The following is a 15,029-nucleotide window of genomic DNA, read 5'->3' as shown; positions in this document are numbered from 1 at the left end:
ATCTCTCTCTGTAGTCTTTCTATTCCCGTTTCCCTTCCCCTAGCGCAAGGTTGCCAACCAGGCCTTTTTCTGGTTAGCGTACCTGTCTCCTCTTTATTCTCTCTCTGGCGAGCAACAACGCGGTCCGACCAAGGATTTTCTCGCGCTGCTCTTCATAGCAAGAAACTTGCGCTCGAGTGAAGTACAATACGAACCTCACGGTAGACTACATCCACCTGCGACGTGTACGCAAAAACAATATCATTCATATAAACATAACTGACGGGATTCGTCAGAACTCGACATGGAAAAAGCTTACAACAGCCTCATTACTTTTCAAAACCAATAATGACTGTATATTGTCGTGCTATTCGTACTACTAATTTAAAATGTAATACCTCTCAATAAAACACAGTTCGCCGTATAGTGGCCTTTGCTTATGCCACATGAAAGTTTCTTTCGCCATAATTTTGCCCCACCTAAACTTTCCCACCACTTCGAACTTCTGTAGGTGCGGGACAGCGCTCTCACTTAGTGGCGTTGAGTGCTGTGAATAGCGACGGAGAAATGGTAATAATCGCCTCTTCGGGATTCTTGCACTGAACCAATAATGACACTTTTTTTTTTATCACACGTCTGTCGCATTCCGCATTCTGTCAGAAATCAATATCAAGCATGCAATGCAAGCAGGTGTAAGAGAAGAATAAAATCGAACGTGGAAGCTCGGGGAAACAGGAAATGGAGGGGTTACTTGCGAGAGCTGTATTATGTTTCTGCGGTGCCGTAAGTGGCATGCAGTTTTCCGCTCAGCATCGATGGAAGCAAGTCGCAGTTGCTGACACATCACAAGTCTGCATCCTCACCTCCCGACGCATTCGCACGGTGGCTTTACTGTTCGACGCATACCAAGTACGTGGCATGCTCGGGGAATTCGCCTTCATTCGTCCATTCTGACGAAGGAAACGAAAGTCTGCAGGACAAGTAGCTGTGCAACCAAGAGGCATAGTCGGGTGGCACATTCATTTGCGAACGCATGGGGAACGCCGAAATTTTTTCAGAATAGAAGCGGGGCTGCCGCAAATAACAGGTTGATTGCACAGCAAAAATTCAAAACTGCCCCAAAACTACGTAGAACAGAAAGTTGGACGAGATGGTACGTATTCATTTTCTTGTACATTTCAGCGCGCACAATCGACAAGGCCGCAAATACACAATGAGTTGAGAATGTCAGCACTAGCGTCTGAGTGTTTCGTTCCTTTATGGCTTTGTTGATTGTGCCCGCTGATATCTACAACAAAATGAATACGTGCACTGATACTCGAATACTTCCAGAATTATCGTACCAACGTGGAAGCGTTGGGCTTTTCATAATTTTGTAGTGTAGCGCGTTGGGTCTGCCTTATTTAAACAACGCTTTTCGTTCTCTAGTATCACAGAACTTACCATTCTCATTCAAACATTAATTGAAATGCTTCACTCTTTCTCAGCTTCTTTATTTAAATACATAATTTTCCGACCACCCAGCCCCCACACATACCGCTCCATAACCGCGGGCTTCTTGGCTATTATTTGTATGTAGTCACTGGGCGCACTTACTTTAGCGAGAAATTCTGGCAGGCTGTATCAGGGCCGCAGTCGCAGTAGGTATACTTGAGACGTCTTCTGCGTGCTGCTAACGGTGTATGGGCACGAAGGTACAAAAACATTTATTCACGCATTATACAGTTTGCATGCCTAACTTTTGCTGCAGCTAGCGTGCGACTTACGGTATAACTTCGCAATCGTGCTAGCTTCCTATTTGCAGTGGGCCCGCTTGTTTTACATAGGGTGTTCGGGCACTATAGGGTACAGAAATGACCCCCCCCCCCCCCCCCCCCCCTACTGCTCGCCGCACCTGCTTTCGGCTCCAGCGCTTGCGCTCCCAATGGAGACGTTCCCCCATGGTCAACGGGGTTGGAGTCTCACTGCCCGAGTATCCACGCCATTTGTGGACCGTTGGTGTCGAACGCAGGGGGGCCATAGCCAAGCGAGCGGGAAATTTTTGCCTCGTATTGCACATTTATAGGCCTTGCCACGCCCGATGAACACCAGTTCGAGTTTGACAAATGATGCCTACTATAGCTAAGTGAGCTCTCTCACACGCGACCACTCTCGCTCGGATGAACAAAAGTACTGCCGAGCTCTCTGAAGGCCGAGCGAGAGGCTAAATATTGCGTCAATGGCGTCATGTGTGGCGCAACAGTGACGCTATCTGTGCATGCGATACATGCGTGATCGAGTAATGACTTCTTTCCTCTACACAACAATACCTGTGTAAGGCACGTGGTTGTACGGTTGCAAAAATATAAACGATAATGCTATTACGCGTTGTCGTTACATGTGGTTTTAGCAAGCGGCCCCTCTGACCAATTTTAAAGATGAAAAAAAAAAAGACAGCAGACTTGTGCGACCTTGCAGACTCCGAGCACAATTTCAAGCGAAGCTGTTTGTTTCTAACAGTTGCAGTTAGAGTTTCAGTTGCTTGTAGTAATCATGTCACATATTTCAGAACGTTGCCCGTATGTGACTGTTCCATTTTAAACTTTGCCCGCCTATAACGTTTTCGAGAACTTCTTAGAGAATTTTTACAAAGGCAGTAATTCCACACACTTGTTAGTTCGCCAGAACATTGGCCGTATATGACACTTCCGAACACTTGATTAAACGTTTTTACAAAAGTTGTATTCGATGCAACCGCATTTATCTTCGCATAGAGATGTTCGACAGCGTTTATCATATTTTGCTAAATTTTACTTCACTAGATCTTGTAGTTATGCCGGGGCCGCGGGTAGATTTAGCGCCGCTCGTAAAATACACCTATAACGCTTCGGATCACTTGCATACGCAATTTATTGCAGAGACCGTAATTAATACACACACTTTGAACTCGGCCTACATATTACCCATGATGCAATCCTTGTTTTCCTTATTTTCGGCAAACATAAGCATGGTGCATAGTCTAGTTCACCGACGACACTAAGAACCTCGCACGACACACGAAAATGTCGAAAACACGGGTGTGTCGTTCCGTTGCTCGAATGCTAATCGCATTACCACCGATGTCATCGTGAGATAAGTTCTGCCATAATTATCTTTTCTTTTTGATCTCTCGCTCTTTCTGTACTGTTAGCAACACCTATTTGCTCCACCCTAGGGCAGGGCAGTAAACCGGAAACTCGCATCTCGTTAACCTCCCTGCCTTCCCTCTTTGCCTCTCTCTCAAAATTTGCCTGCATATTGCCCCTAACAATCTCCATGGTTTCTCGAGATGTAAGCTACGTGAGGGATACAATTCCTTTATACATTTTTTAGGCAACCGTGAAAAGTGGCATATAACATTTTCGAGAGCTTCTAGTTGCATTAACAGCTCCGCTGTAAAAGCAGGCAACCAAAACAAGATAGTGGTCTTCACAGTGGGACAATGCTGCTGTCGCGGTAAATGAATTCAGAGACGAAGGGATCGCTAAACTAAGCTGTTTTTATTTTGCAGCTTATTTACTTATTTTTTAATATTTATTTATTTATTTATTTATTTATTTATTTATTTATTTATTTATTTATTTATTTATTTATTTATTTATTTATTTATTTATTTATGAATTTATTTCTTAGCTTATTGCACGCTTCTCTGCCGTTTTTACTGTTTCTCCACACTGTCACGTTCCTGTCATGGGCTTGTGCAACGTTTAAGACAATAGCCGCAATGACTGTCACTGAAACCGCTTATTCTAACTTGTAAATAATCCACCCATTTCTTGGCCGGTCTCCCATAGTGGGTATGAGCCACGTTCGACGGTCAACAACAACCACGCTGTGGCTCGGCTTCCCCATGGGTCCCCGTGTGTCCTGGCTGTCTATCGCCCTGGCGCTGGCGTACAACGCGCTTGCAGCGGCGACCGGGCCTGAGATCAAAGCCAATGCGGTCCTGGTGCCCTGCGCGGCCGCGTCGTCAAAGCAGGGCCGAAGCAGCGCCGTCCATGGCTTCCTCTCGTCCAAACCGGCGCTCACGGCGTGCGACAAGAAACTTGGCATCGTGCTCCGCATCAACAACACCGAGCAGGCGAGAGAAAAAAAAAAAGCGCGTCCGAAATAGCGCGGGAAGCGACTGAATCGTTCGGCGTTCACAGCGCTGCCGCCCAGTAATTTTGTAAAAACACGACACTAAGAAAACACTTCAAGGGCTGCAGTCACAATGGTTCACTCGAGGCACTGTACTTTATGCAGGCGAAATGTGGAGTGCTTCTGGTGGCCGAAACTAGATAATAGAATCAATCAATCAATTAATTAAACAATCCTTTAACGTGCCCAGGAACAACCCTATAAGGTATGAGTGCTGGCGCATGACTACACTAAAACCGCAAGACAACGCAAAGAAAAATGCGGGCAAGTTTGCACTCGGTCGTGCAAAGCTTAGGCACAGCGTAAGTGTCAATCCTCCAAGTCTTACTGGCTGCTACTGCTAGGTATTAACTTAATTAACTTAGTTGCTGCTGGGTCTTAACTTGGTTTAGCTTAACTACGCATGTAGAGAAGGTATTCTCGAGCAATCATTTTCGGAGGTACCTTCCCTTTCGCGACATTTCGCGTGACTAGCGCTGGACGCGTCGGCGCCTGCGAGCGACAGCGTTCCTGGCATGCCACAAACGCAGGCAGGCAATCAGGAGCCGTGTCTGTGTCGGGCGAAGCGAGCGCGCACCTGCGCCGGCGGTTACTAGGCAACGCGAGGTGACGTCATCGCGACTGCTTCGGCGCATGCGCGGCTAGGCAACGCGGGCGGCTTCCGCAGCAGCTCTGCGCGTTGCCTCGTTGGTGCTGCTACAATTTGTTTCTCTCTATATATCGCTCTCTTTTTCTCTTTCCCTCTCCCTAGCATTGCGCGCGCCGCGCGCATGCTCTCCTTCCCTCTCCTTAACGTCCCATGCCAAGGCAACATGTGCACGGCATGGAGAGGAGACGAGGCACACGCCGCTCTGCGAGGTGGTTGCTAGACAACGCAGTGACGTCATAGCTCGGCGAGGTTTTGCGACAGCAGGCACCACTTTCTACGGTCAGCTAGAACAGCTTCGCTGTTAAAATAAAAATACGGGAGAATATAAGTAAAAAAACACAGAATGAGTAAAAAAATTATGGAAAGGAGAGTTTACATACCACAAAGCGCAAGGTAAGTACAAAAGAAAAAGGAGGTGAACGGCAGTTGAACAATGTGTGAAACTATGAAATAACAACGGAAAGCTTGGAAAGGAACAATGACAGCGAGTTACGAACGATATCGGCATCATGAAAATAAGCGTTATAAAAATTCAGTTTTCTGTGGAAGGTCGAGTGTTGGTGATGACAGGTAGGAACATGGTTCCCTGGTGTTCTTGCGCGGAACACGAAAAATGATGAGTTAGGGGCAGGTTAGGATACCGTGAAGGAGTTTGAAAAGATCAGCGCGATTACGTCGGCAGTGAAGTAAGGGCAGTGACAATTATTCAACAGTGCTAGAACATGGTTCACTGTCGGCGTTAGCAAAGCGGTGTTTATATATGCCGAGAAATGTTTTCTGGGCAGTAGGTGATCATTTCTAAGTTTTATGGAATTTTAAAAAAGCGCGTGTGGCAGATAGCATAATTCTTGTCATTGAGCTGTATTATTCGAAGAAGTGGGCATTACTAGCACGAGAAATTGAAACACCTGTTCAACTAGGTAACAGAAATTCAGGAATTAACTTCCTAATTAATTACGTTACGGCACATATTACAACAATAAAGTTTTCCATACATATTGGAATTTACGAATTGTATCCGGTGAGTTTTCAACTTGAAATGAATCTCCAAGATTACACTAGTTTCGAAATATTATTTCACAATGTGTGCGACGAAATACATGGGCGTTCCAGTTAGTTTTGTGCGTCAATGCATAAAAGAGCGTTTTGTTAAAATGTAAGTGGAACAGTGCATTTTTTACGGAGAGTTTCGTGGCACGTATCTCCAAACTGGAGTCATTCTGGAAATGCAAGCTCACTGGTTTCAAATCGTCAATTGTGATATGTGCCGTAAAGTCATTAACTAAGAAGTTAATTAGTGAATGTTTGTTATTAGTTGAATATTTGTTTCGATTTCTCGTGCAAGTAATGTCCGCCTCTGAACAATACCCTAGCGCAGCGGGCGCGCGTACTCGATCGGTCTTGCGGCGAGCCTTGGCCCGTAAGCGCCGTGACTGTAGCACTGAGCTGTATCTTGGGTGAATAAACCCGTGTTTGTTGGCGATCTGACTGCGGAGCCTTCTCTGCGCCGTGTCGGAGCGTCGACGAACCCTGCCATAGTGCCTTTGTGCGTTGCGGAGTGGAGGAGCGTCGTGCCCTTTCCTGACCGTCGCTCGTAGGGTAAGCCTTGTGCAAACCCATCTCCACATAACAATCACTAGAATTGTTATCTGCAACCAGCAATTTTTTTTAATTCCGTAAATCTTAAAAATGATCACCCCGTATAACGTCACCGTTGAATCCAGAAATCCCATTCCAGACAACCGACGCGGATTCGAGTTGACGAAAAGAGTCTGTTGTGTACACCTTGCAGAAACGTGTAGGAGAATTGAATTCCCTTGATAGTCTGCAAACAGAGCCCAGAGAGCGCATGCCCCGCATTACAACGCGTTTAACATGATCAGAAAGGTCGAAGGTTGTATCAAAGTGTATACACCTATTTCGTTGATCTCACAGACTTTATAGAATGGTACAGGATTTACAGAACAAGACAAATAAATGTTTGATGTCTTGCGAGTGAAAGTCGTGACTTTCTTCTTTATCTTAGCACTAGTTAGAGAAATAAAACAAGTCAGACTGCAGGATGCGACAGTTATCAACAGTATGAATTTCCTTTAAAATCTTGATGTCACCGGCGTAGTCAAGAAAAGAAGAATTCTGAATAACAGAAAGAAACGTCATTAATAAAAAAAATTAAATGACGTCCTAAAACTGATCCTTGAAGGACACCGCTAGTTGCCATGTACAAAGGAGACGTTTGGCCATTGACATTAACATAACATGATCTATCAAAATGATAACTGCGCAAGAGATTGACTACTGACGATAATAATAATAATAATAATAATAATAATAATAATAATAATAATAATATAATAATAATAATAATAATAATAATAATAATAATAATAATAATAATAATAATAATAATAATAATAGAGCATAGCGTACACGCACATCCCGATTCGTGGAACTGAATGGTTCGAGTTCGCCCGCGCACAAAGAAGTATATCAGCCGTGATAATGATGAACGATAAAATAATAAGTGTCGACTAACACTTTTATCGCCTCTTTCATAGTCAACATCAGCACTGAATTGACACGGTTGACTAAGGCGGTAACTCAATATGCAACAACACGTCATACTGTACACACTGTCACATAAAAAAAAAAATACTCTTCACTTATACGTCTTACAGTGAAAGACACTTTATCGCTGATCACTTGAGCGTAAACATCTCTGAGAGTCAACAAGTACTACCATGAGGTCCACGCTGTAGACTCTCAATGCACAAAAGATGCAAAGGCTATTTCGTAAATTTCCCTCCCCGTGTTGCCTCGTCACGCGTCAGTGTTCCATTGTGCCATTTTCAAGACATTCGAGACAAGCTGCAATTAGAATCACAGCTCGAATAACGCGTGTGTTGCAGTACAAAAGCTGGATCTTATATCCTTCATACCTTTTAGCGGCCTGTAGCATTACCGTCACAATGTCTACAGATTAAAGCTCTTACAGCGAAGCTGTTAGTGCGACTAGAGGTACACTAAAGCGTTATACGCACGTTTGCGCGCTGTCCAGGGAGAATACGAGCAACTTTTAATGTCTGTGGGCTATTTAGGTCGTTGGGGATAATTACATAACCGTTTTCTCCCGAAGTATTATCGTTATACCGAGTGTGTAGAATATTTGCTTGGAGTTCTGGGGAAGTAAATGTGGCAGCTAGTTCCTATGTGGATATATGGATGATGAGTATGTTATGAATAGAGGCCGGATCTTTAGGCATTAAAAAAGCGCGTTTTAGGCGCCAAAAATAGGCAGGCAAAGCAACGTTTTAGGCCTCCAACGTCGTAAATATAGGCACAATAAATTTTTACATAAATGCAAATAATTTCAAACGACGACGTGCGCGATCTGTATCTACGACAGGAAAACAAGAAATGTTATTGTTTATGATGGCACAAAGGCGCCAACAGTTGAACATAGCCATACAATTGTCCCATAAAACTGCTGGACTAATGACCATCATTTGGCGTAATTCAACAAGCACACTGTTCATAGTCATGTTGAATGGCCACTGTACTCGAGTGTTGCATAAAGTGAAACAAGCATGAAAAAGAATACTTGAAAGCTGGGAATACTGATTAAAAAAAGCGCTACTTTATGTCTGCCTGACGCAATTAAGTTAAGACAAAAAAACAGACAAATAATAAATGCAAGAGAGACTACAATTTATTAAGAAATTAACATGTTCTTACATGAGGACTGTTAGGTACAAGTCTGGAAATTTTCTCATATACAATGACATTATCGGAATTGTACAGGCAAAACGCCCCAACACTGCCAAATACACTTCCGCCCATTTGAAGTGCACGTGTTTGAAGAAATCTGTTTGGAGAGCACGCGGAACGTAGTCTAAGAATCACTGTGAAGATTGCGGAAACAATAGCAAACTACCACCATCTCCAGATTTTCGGACTCAAGATTGTTCCTCTTGTCTCTGAGAATGATCTTCTACGCTGAGAAGGAACGCTCGACGGCAGTGAACACCTTAAAAAGTAAATTACAAACAAAAGAAAAGCCGCGTGCACATCACATTTTTCTTCTTTTGCTCTTTACTCTCCTTCCCCCTGACGGCTCTCCGCGGTTTCACATTCGCCATCCGCGTCGCGTCCCATCTCCTGCTGCTAGGGGTTGTTTTGCGAAAGTTGGTTGAACTAGATGACTAGGATGAACCCCATAGAGCTCCGAACAGTCATTGTTGCCCGGTAACATGAATAATGGTCTCTAACTGCACTCGAAAGCGAAATCTGAGGCTAAATAGTGTTCATATAGGCGCCGATATTGAAAATAGGCATTTATAGGCATTTAGGCACAAACGCCAAAATAGGCATTTATAGGCACTATAAAAACACTATAAAAGCCCTTCTTAACCTCTAATTCATGCTCATATATCAAAATGGGGCGATAGGAACGCAAGGAACAAAAAAAGGCATTTGCCTAAAATCCGGTCTCTTGTTATGAATAATGTGCGGGCACAGTTTAAACTACCTGAGCTAGTTACGAGCTTTGGAAGGCATACTAATGGAGGCGCTCAAAGGGAACAGCTTCACTGGAAATTGGTCTGCGATTCTTCAAGGTCGCACAAGTCTGCTATGCTTTTTTTTTTTTCTTTTTGCTCAACTCCACCATAATGCGGGCCTTCATTATGAAGACACAAATGTATAGACCTCCTCGCCCTCTTCTACCTCGCTCTCGCTCGCTCGCCCTTGTGCGCAATGACGAGCGCACCGCCTTGCTTTCTCGCAGCAAGCGGAGAAAGAAGACCTGCACGTGTTCTTCGACGAAGCCGTGGATCACGACAGCAACGAAAGCGTCAAGTTGCTCGAGCCCCTGGTCGTCAAAATCTACCAGCATCCGGTGGTGCTCGCACATGCCTTCCACTACCTCGGTGCAAGTACACCACGACCACGTCGGTCTCCTTGTGGTGTCTCATTGCTCATCAAAACTTATCTCTCTTAGCTTGTGTTTTTTCAAGAAGATATAGAGGTGCAGAATTCCGTAGTCATTGCAAAGCAGAGAATTATGCTATAACCAGGATTTTGATCGATCAATTTCTGGGATATCACCTTCACTGCCTTCTTGCTGACTACACATACCGGCTGCCCAAGTAGTGTTTCCCGGAATTTAAAAAATAACGGAGTATTTTCGCGCGAAAGGTGCCCACTGTACGTTTATAGGCAATGTTCATTTCATTTCATATATTTTCTCCTTAAAGGCGCGGAGGCATTACATAAGCCTTCATTCCAGGTGACAATATCAGAACACAATTGTGTTCTGATATTGCCACCTGGAATGAAGGCTTATGTAATGCCTCTTCGCTTTTTCGATTTGTTGTCTGTTCAATAATGAACAGGTCACAAATAGAAAAGCCGAAGAAAAAAAAGGCAATTACTAAAGGGCAAAATTGTGTCGGCAGAGTAAACCAGAAAAAAAATGTCGCAGTTTCACCCGAAAGGCGAAGCATTAATTGCCATAGCAAACTAGTAGAGAGCTAGACGGACGGACGGACGGACGGACGGACGGACGGACGGACATAATCGCCAAGAAATGATTCGCATTTAAAATGCGTGACACCCTGACAGCGCACATTTTTCTTTGGAAAAAGGAAGCCCATAAGACTTATAGGTTGCTCTAAACGATGTTATCAGTCATTTTACGACATCTTAACAGCTTTTACATTGACACAGTATATAATAAGCAAGATAACTACAATTTAATTGAACTTCCGTAACTAATTATTTGTGCACAATAAAGTATATACTCAGGAATATACGGTGAACAACGCCCATAAACATACAGTGAAGCCATTCGCGTAAGGCCCTCCGCTGTTTCTATTTATTGGCGACATTAAGTTGAGACTGCCGACATACTGAAGCGGACGTGGCACAGTGAGTGAGCCCGCTTCATGGCAGTTCTAACTGAAGAGCGAGTAATTGTAGAGGGCGTTGACAGCACGAGCAGTAAGACGGCTGGAACCACCTAAGAGCACTCGGGGCTCGAACTAAAATTTCGCAAACGGCTATAAGGGGTGAAGACGGTAACATCTTCGAAGGACACGATGCGCTGCGGTACATCAGAGACGTTATTAGGCATACCTTTGACACGAAAAAAAGCGTAGTTCAAACACAAACAGATACAGTAACAACAGAGAAGCCTGAGAGATCAAAATTTAGCGCAGAAAGCATTTACTGCAAAAAAAAAAAAAAAACAGAATAAAATGTCCTTTAAACACGGCCGAGGGACCCGATGAAATTCCATTATATAGCTAATGAAAAACCTGGTTCAAAAGAGCAAGGCACTGCTCACTAATGTCATAGAGCAAGTGACTAAAACTAAAAAAATTCCGGTTGGATGGTGTGAAACCAAGATGAACCTCATCTACAAAGGCAAAAGTGATAAGCATAAGACGAGCTCGTACAGGCCAGTTACGGTAACGTCGGTGATATACCGAATGACAATGTAAGCCGTAAAATTATAACTGTCGAAGTGGGTGGAGAAAAATGATATACTGGGGGAACTACAGAATGGGTTAAGACCAGGCAGACGTTTAAAGGACAATATCTTTGTACTGACTCAGTGCTTAGAGATTTCAGTAGCTCAATATCAACCTTTACAGATAGAATTTCTAGATAGAATTTCTAGATATTAAGAGCGCCTATATACGACAGCGTAGACAGGGAATTATTGTGGAATATTCTCAAACACGAAGGCATAGACGACAATTTCGTGGAACTGCTGAGGGAGATGTATAGAGACAGCCGAGTAGAAATTGTATGGGAAGGTCGAAAATGTCATGAAGTGGTGGAAATTCAACACGTACTGAAGCAAGTATGTCTTCGGTCTCCAATATTGTTCACGCTTTATGTTAAGGACATAGAAAGACGGCTGGAAAACAGCGAATTGGGGTTTGATTTATCCTATGTGCGTAATGAACAAATGGTGCAACAGAAGGTCCCCGGACTGATGTATGCGGACGACATAGTGTTAACATGGTCAATGCTAGAGATTTACAGAGACTTACGAATATGTGTGACAACGCAGCGACAAATCTTCGCGCCTTAAGTTCAGCACAGATAAATCGGGAATTATGATCTTTAATAAAAAGACGACTAATGGCGTGGTATCAATTCAACAGCAAGTCATACTCATAGTCGAGCAATATAAGTGCCTCGGCGTATACATAACCGTAGGAAATACTTACTCAAGCACCCACCAAGATAATATGAAAATAAAGGAGAAGTGGAATGCAGCAATAATGAAACACAGAGCACTTTGAGGCTACAACAAATATGATATGGCACGTAGAATCTGTAAAGGAGTAATGGTGCCAGCGCTAACGTTGGCAAATGCCATTCTGTGCTTCAAATCGGATATCTTGTCGGGGTCGAAGGTAACCAAATTTCGGTAAGCCGGTTGTCCTTGTGAGCCCACGGTAAAACCACAAATTATACAGTGCAGGGTGACATATGTTATGCCTCTTTTGAAGTCAGAAAAGCGCAGAGCAAAATTAGTTGTGAAGAAAGGGTCAGGAACATGGGTGAAGATCAATGGGCGGCTAAAGTGCAGAAGTATCTGTACCTGAAAAGCGTGGGTACATAATGGAGAGAAAGCTCAAGAAAGTTGACATTCAAGTACAGAGTAATCGAAAGTGCAAATAGGCAACCAGGAGTCATCAAAAAGAAATTAAGAGAAACAGAGACAGTGATTTGGATGCAAAGAATGGAAACAAAAACGACCATGCAGATTTACAAGAATGGAAAGAAAGAAATTCGGAGGGAAAAGCTGTACGATAGCACAAAGTAGAGCGCCTTGCTGTTTCAGGCTCGAGCTGGTTGCCTAAGGGCAAGAACATGCCGGAGCATATAACGCAACAAGGTGAGGCATGTGTCTGGTAGAGCAAACATCCGGAGACCACTCGACGCAGTCTAATGAAATGCGAAGGGATTCACCCCGGGAGACCCGTAGGTATTCACCTTCCAGAAGCGCTCGAGTTTAAAGTGGACGGAAGCATCAACCGGTCAGCAGTCGAGATAAGCAAGAGACGTTTAGGGTATCGGTGAAAAAAAAAAAAAAGCAGGGAAGAGATTGATACGACACAATCCGTTACATGCATGGGTTGCGGCACAAGGTGTATTAGATAACTTATGAGGAAGAAGGAAAAAGATTAAAGGAGATGTAAAACAAATGCTAGAATGAAGAGCCTTTGTGGCATAGCTGATTATCTGAAGAAAGCTAAGTGACTATTTGTGACTTGCCGCGATTTAAAGGGAATGCCAATAAATCATCATCATCATTACCGTAGAGAAATTGTTTTGTGTTTAAGGGCAATGAAAAAAATTAGGGGCAGCTTCACACTAAGTGGTGCGAAGACTGGGCAAACAGCGAAGCTGCTGGCCCTTCCCTAGCTTTAACTTTGCTTTCCTTTGCTTAACTTGGTTTGGCTTGGATGGTTCTTAGCCAAACTTAGCCGACCCCGAGTATCGTCCCGATACTCGGGGTTCTAAAGGCCACCTTATAGACCGACGTAGCGTTGACGCGCGAGCGCGCTCGGCATGGAGACGCCACGCCAGCGAAAGCGCAGCACTTTATAGTCCGGCACGAGGCGTGGCCGACGTGTACGGCGTTCGTCGGCGTGTCCTGGCTGCAGCTGACGTAGAGATGCGACATGCTGCATTTCGCACCAGCCTCGTCACCGAGAATGGACCACATCCGCGTCTCGTCGAGCAGCATGTCGCATCTCAACGCGGGCTGCAGGCGGGGCACGCCGACGAACGCCGGATACGTCGGCCGCGCCTCGCGCTGTGGCGAGGATAACCTGGGAGACGGTGATAACCTCGCCAAGCGATGACGTCACGTGCGTCGACTAGCAACGCCTCGCAACAGCTGCGCGAGGCGTTGCTAGGCAACGCGTGGTGACGTCATCGCCAGGCGCAGTTTTTGTTCGCACTACGCAGCCTAACCAAGAGCTTAAACAGTTCCGCTGTTTTAAAGTCGCAGTTTCGCCCGAAAGGCGCAGTATCGATTGCGATAGCAAATTATTAGAGAGCTATACCAAGCAAGGATACTAGTTTAATGGGCCGCATAACGTTGTAAACATTCGCTTACTAACTAAATACACAAGCACGGTGTCAGGCGCGCACAGAGTAACATGAACACACCTCGCTCGATGACCGCGGAAACTCGTTGTGAAAACGTCGGATTGAGAAAGCGCGTCACAGCGGGCAAATTGACTTTCGCGCTGTCTCTTGTCTCGCGTCAATGCTAACTAAATGTCGAAAGCACAGCGCATACAAAGCTACCGGCACTTGGCGCATGCATTTTGTCCCCATCGAAGGTCGCTTTGAAGATGAGGCCCCCGCGGGTGCACACTTCAGCCACATCGCAGATCCTTTTTTAAGATACGGCGCCCGTGCGGCAGCTCTGTGAGCAGCAGCCGCGGGAACAGAACGCAGCACCCCCCCCCCCCCCCGTCTCCGTCGCCTCCTCCCCGTGCCTCGCGCGCGAACGAAGACCGCGCGCTTCCGGCCGCCTTCCTCCCTCGCGTACGCTACATGGAGCCGCGATTGCCGGCTCACCCTCGCACGCTTTCACTCGCACACACAGCGTACGGCACGGCGACAATTTTATCACCGTTGGGCTTTATACGGAACCTCACGGCGACGATGGCGCCAACGGCAGAAATGCGCTTGGAGTGTCCATATAATTGTTATCGCAATAAAAAATAAGATAACAGTGTGCGTGCTGCTGTGTTTCGGTTGACGGTAGGTGACGTTGTATAGTCACGTAGACAGCAGCAAATAACAGCAGCAGAAGATCATGATGTCATAATAGCTCACAGACACATATTCTTCCTCCATGCTCCCAGATGACCACGGCGAAGAAAAACAACCCATTCGGATTTTAATAATCGTCGAATTATACAGTCTCTCACAATACTATCGCATACACTAACTTGAGTGAAGCATAAAAACCTGTCCGTTTTTCTTTTTTCTTCAATTGTGACTCTCTATCTCGCCCTCTGGACATATTTTACATAGTTTTGTGGCACTTTTGTTGCAATGTTTTAAAGCTTACCGCAGGCGCCGGTGCCGTCGACCGAACAAAAGGTGATTGAACACACTAAAAGGAAATAGCTAAGTATAGTGTCAAGCCATGAAGTCGACACTGAAAATGTACGGATTACTGTATATATAAAGCGCATAA

The sequence above is a fragment of the Dermacentor silvarum genome, chromosome 9 (genome assembly GCF_013339745.2).
Source record: "Dermacentor silvarum isolate Dsil-2018 chromosome 9, BIME_Dsil_1.4, whole genome shotgun sequence".
In the NCBI taxonomy this organism is placed as follows: domain Eukaryota; kingdom Metazoa; phylum Arthropoda; class Arachnida; order Ixodida; family Ixodidae; genus Dermacentor; species Dermacentor silvarum.
This window is presented reverse-complemented; position numbering follows the sequence as displayed.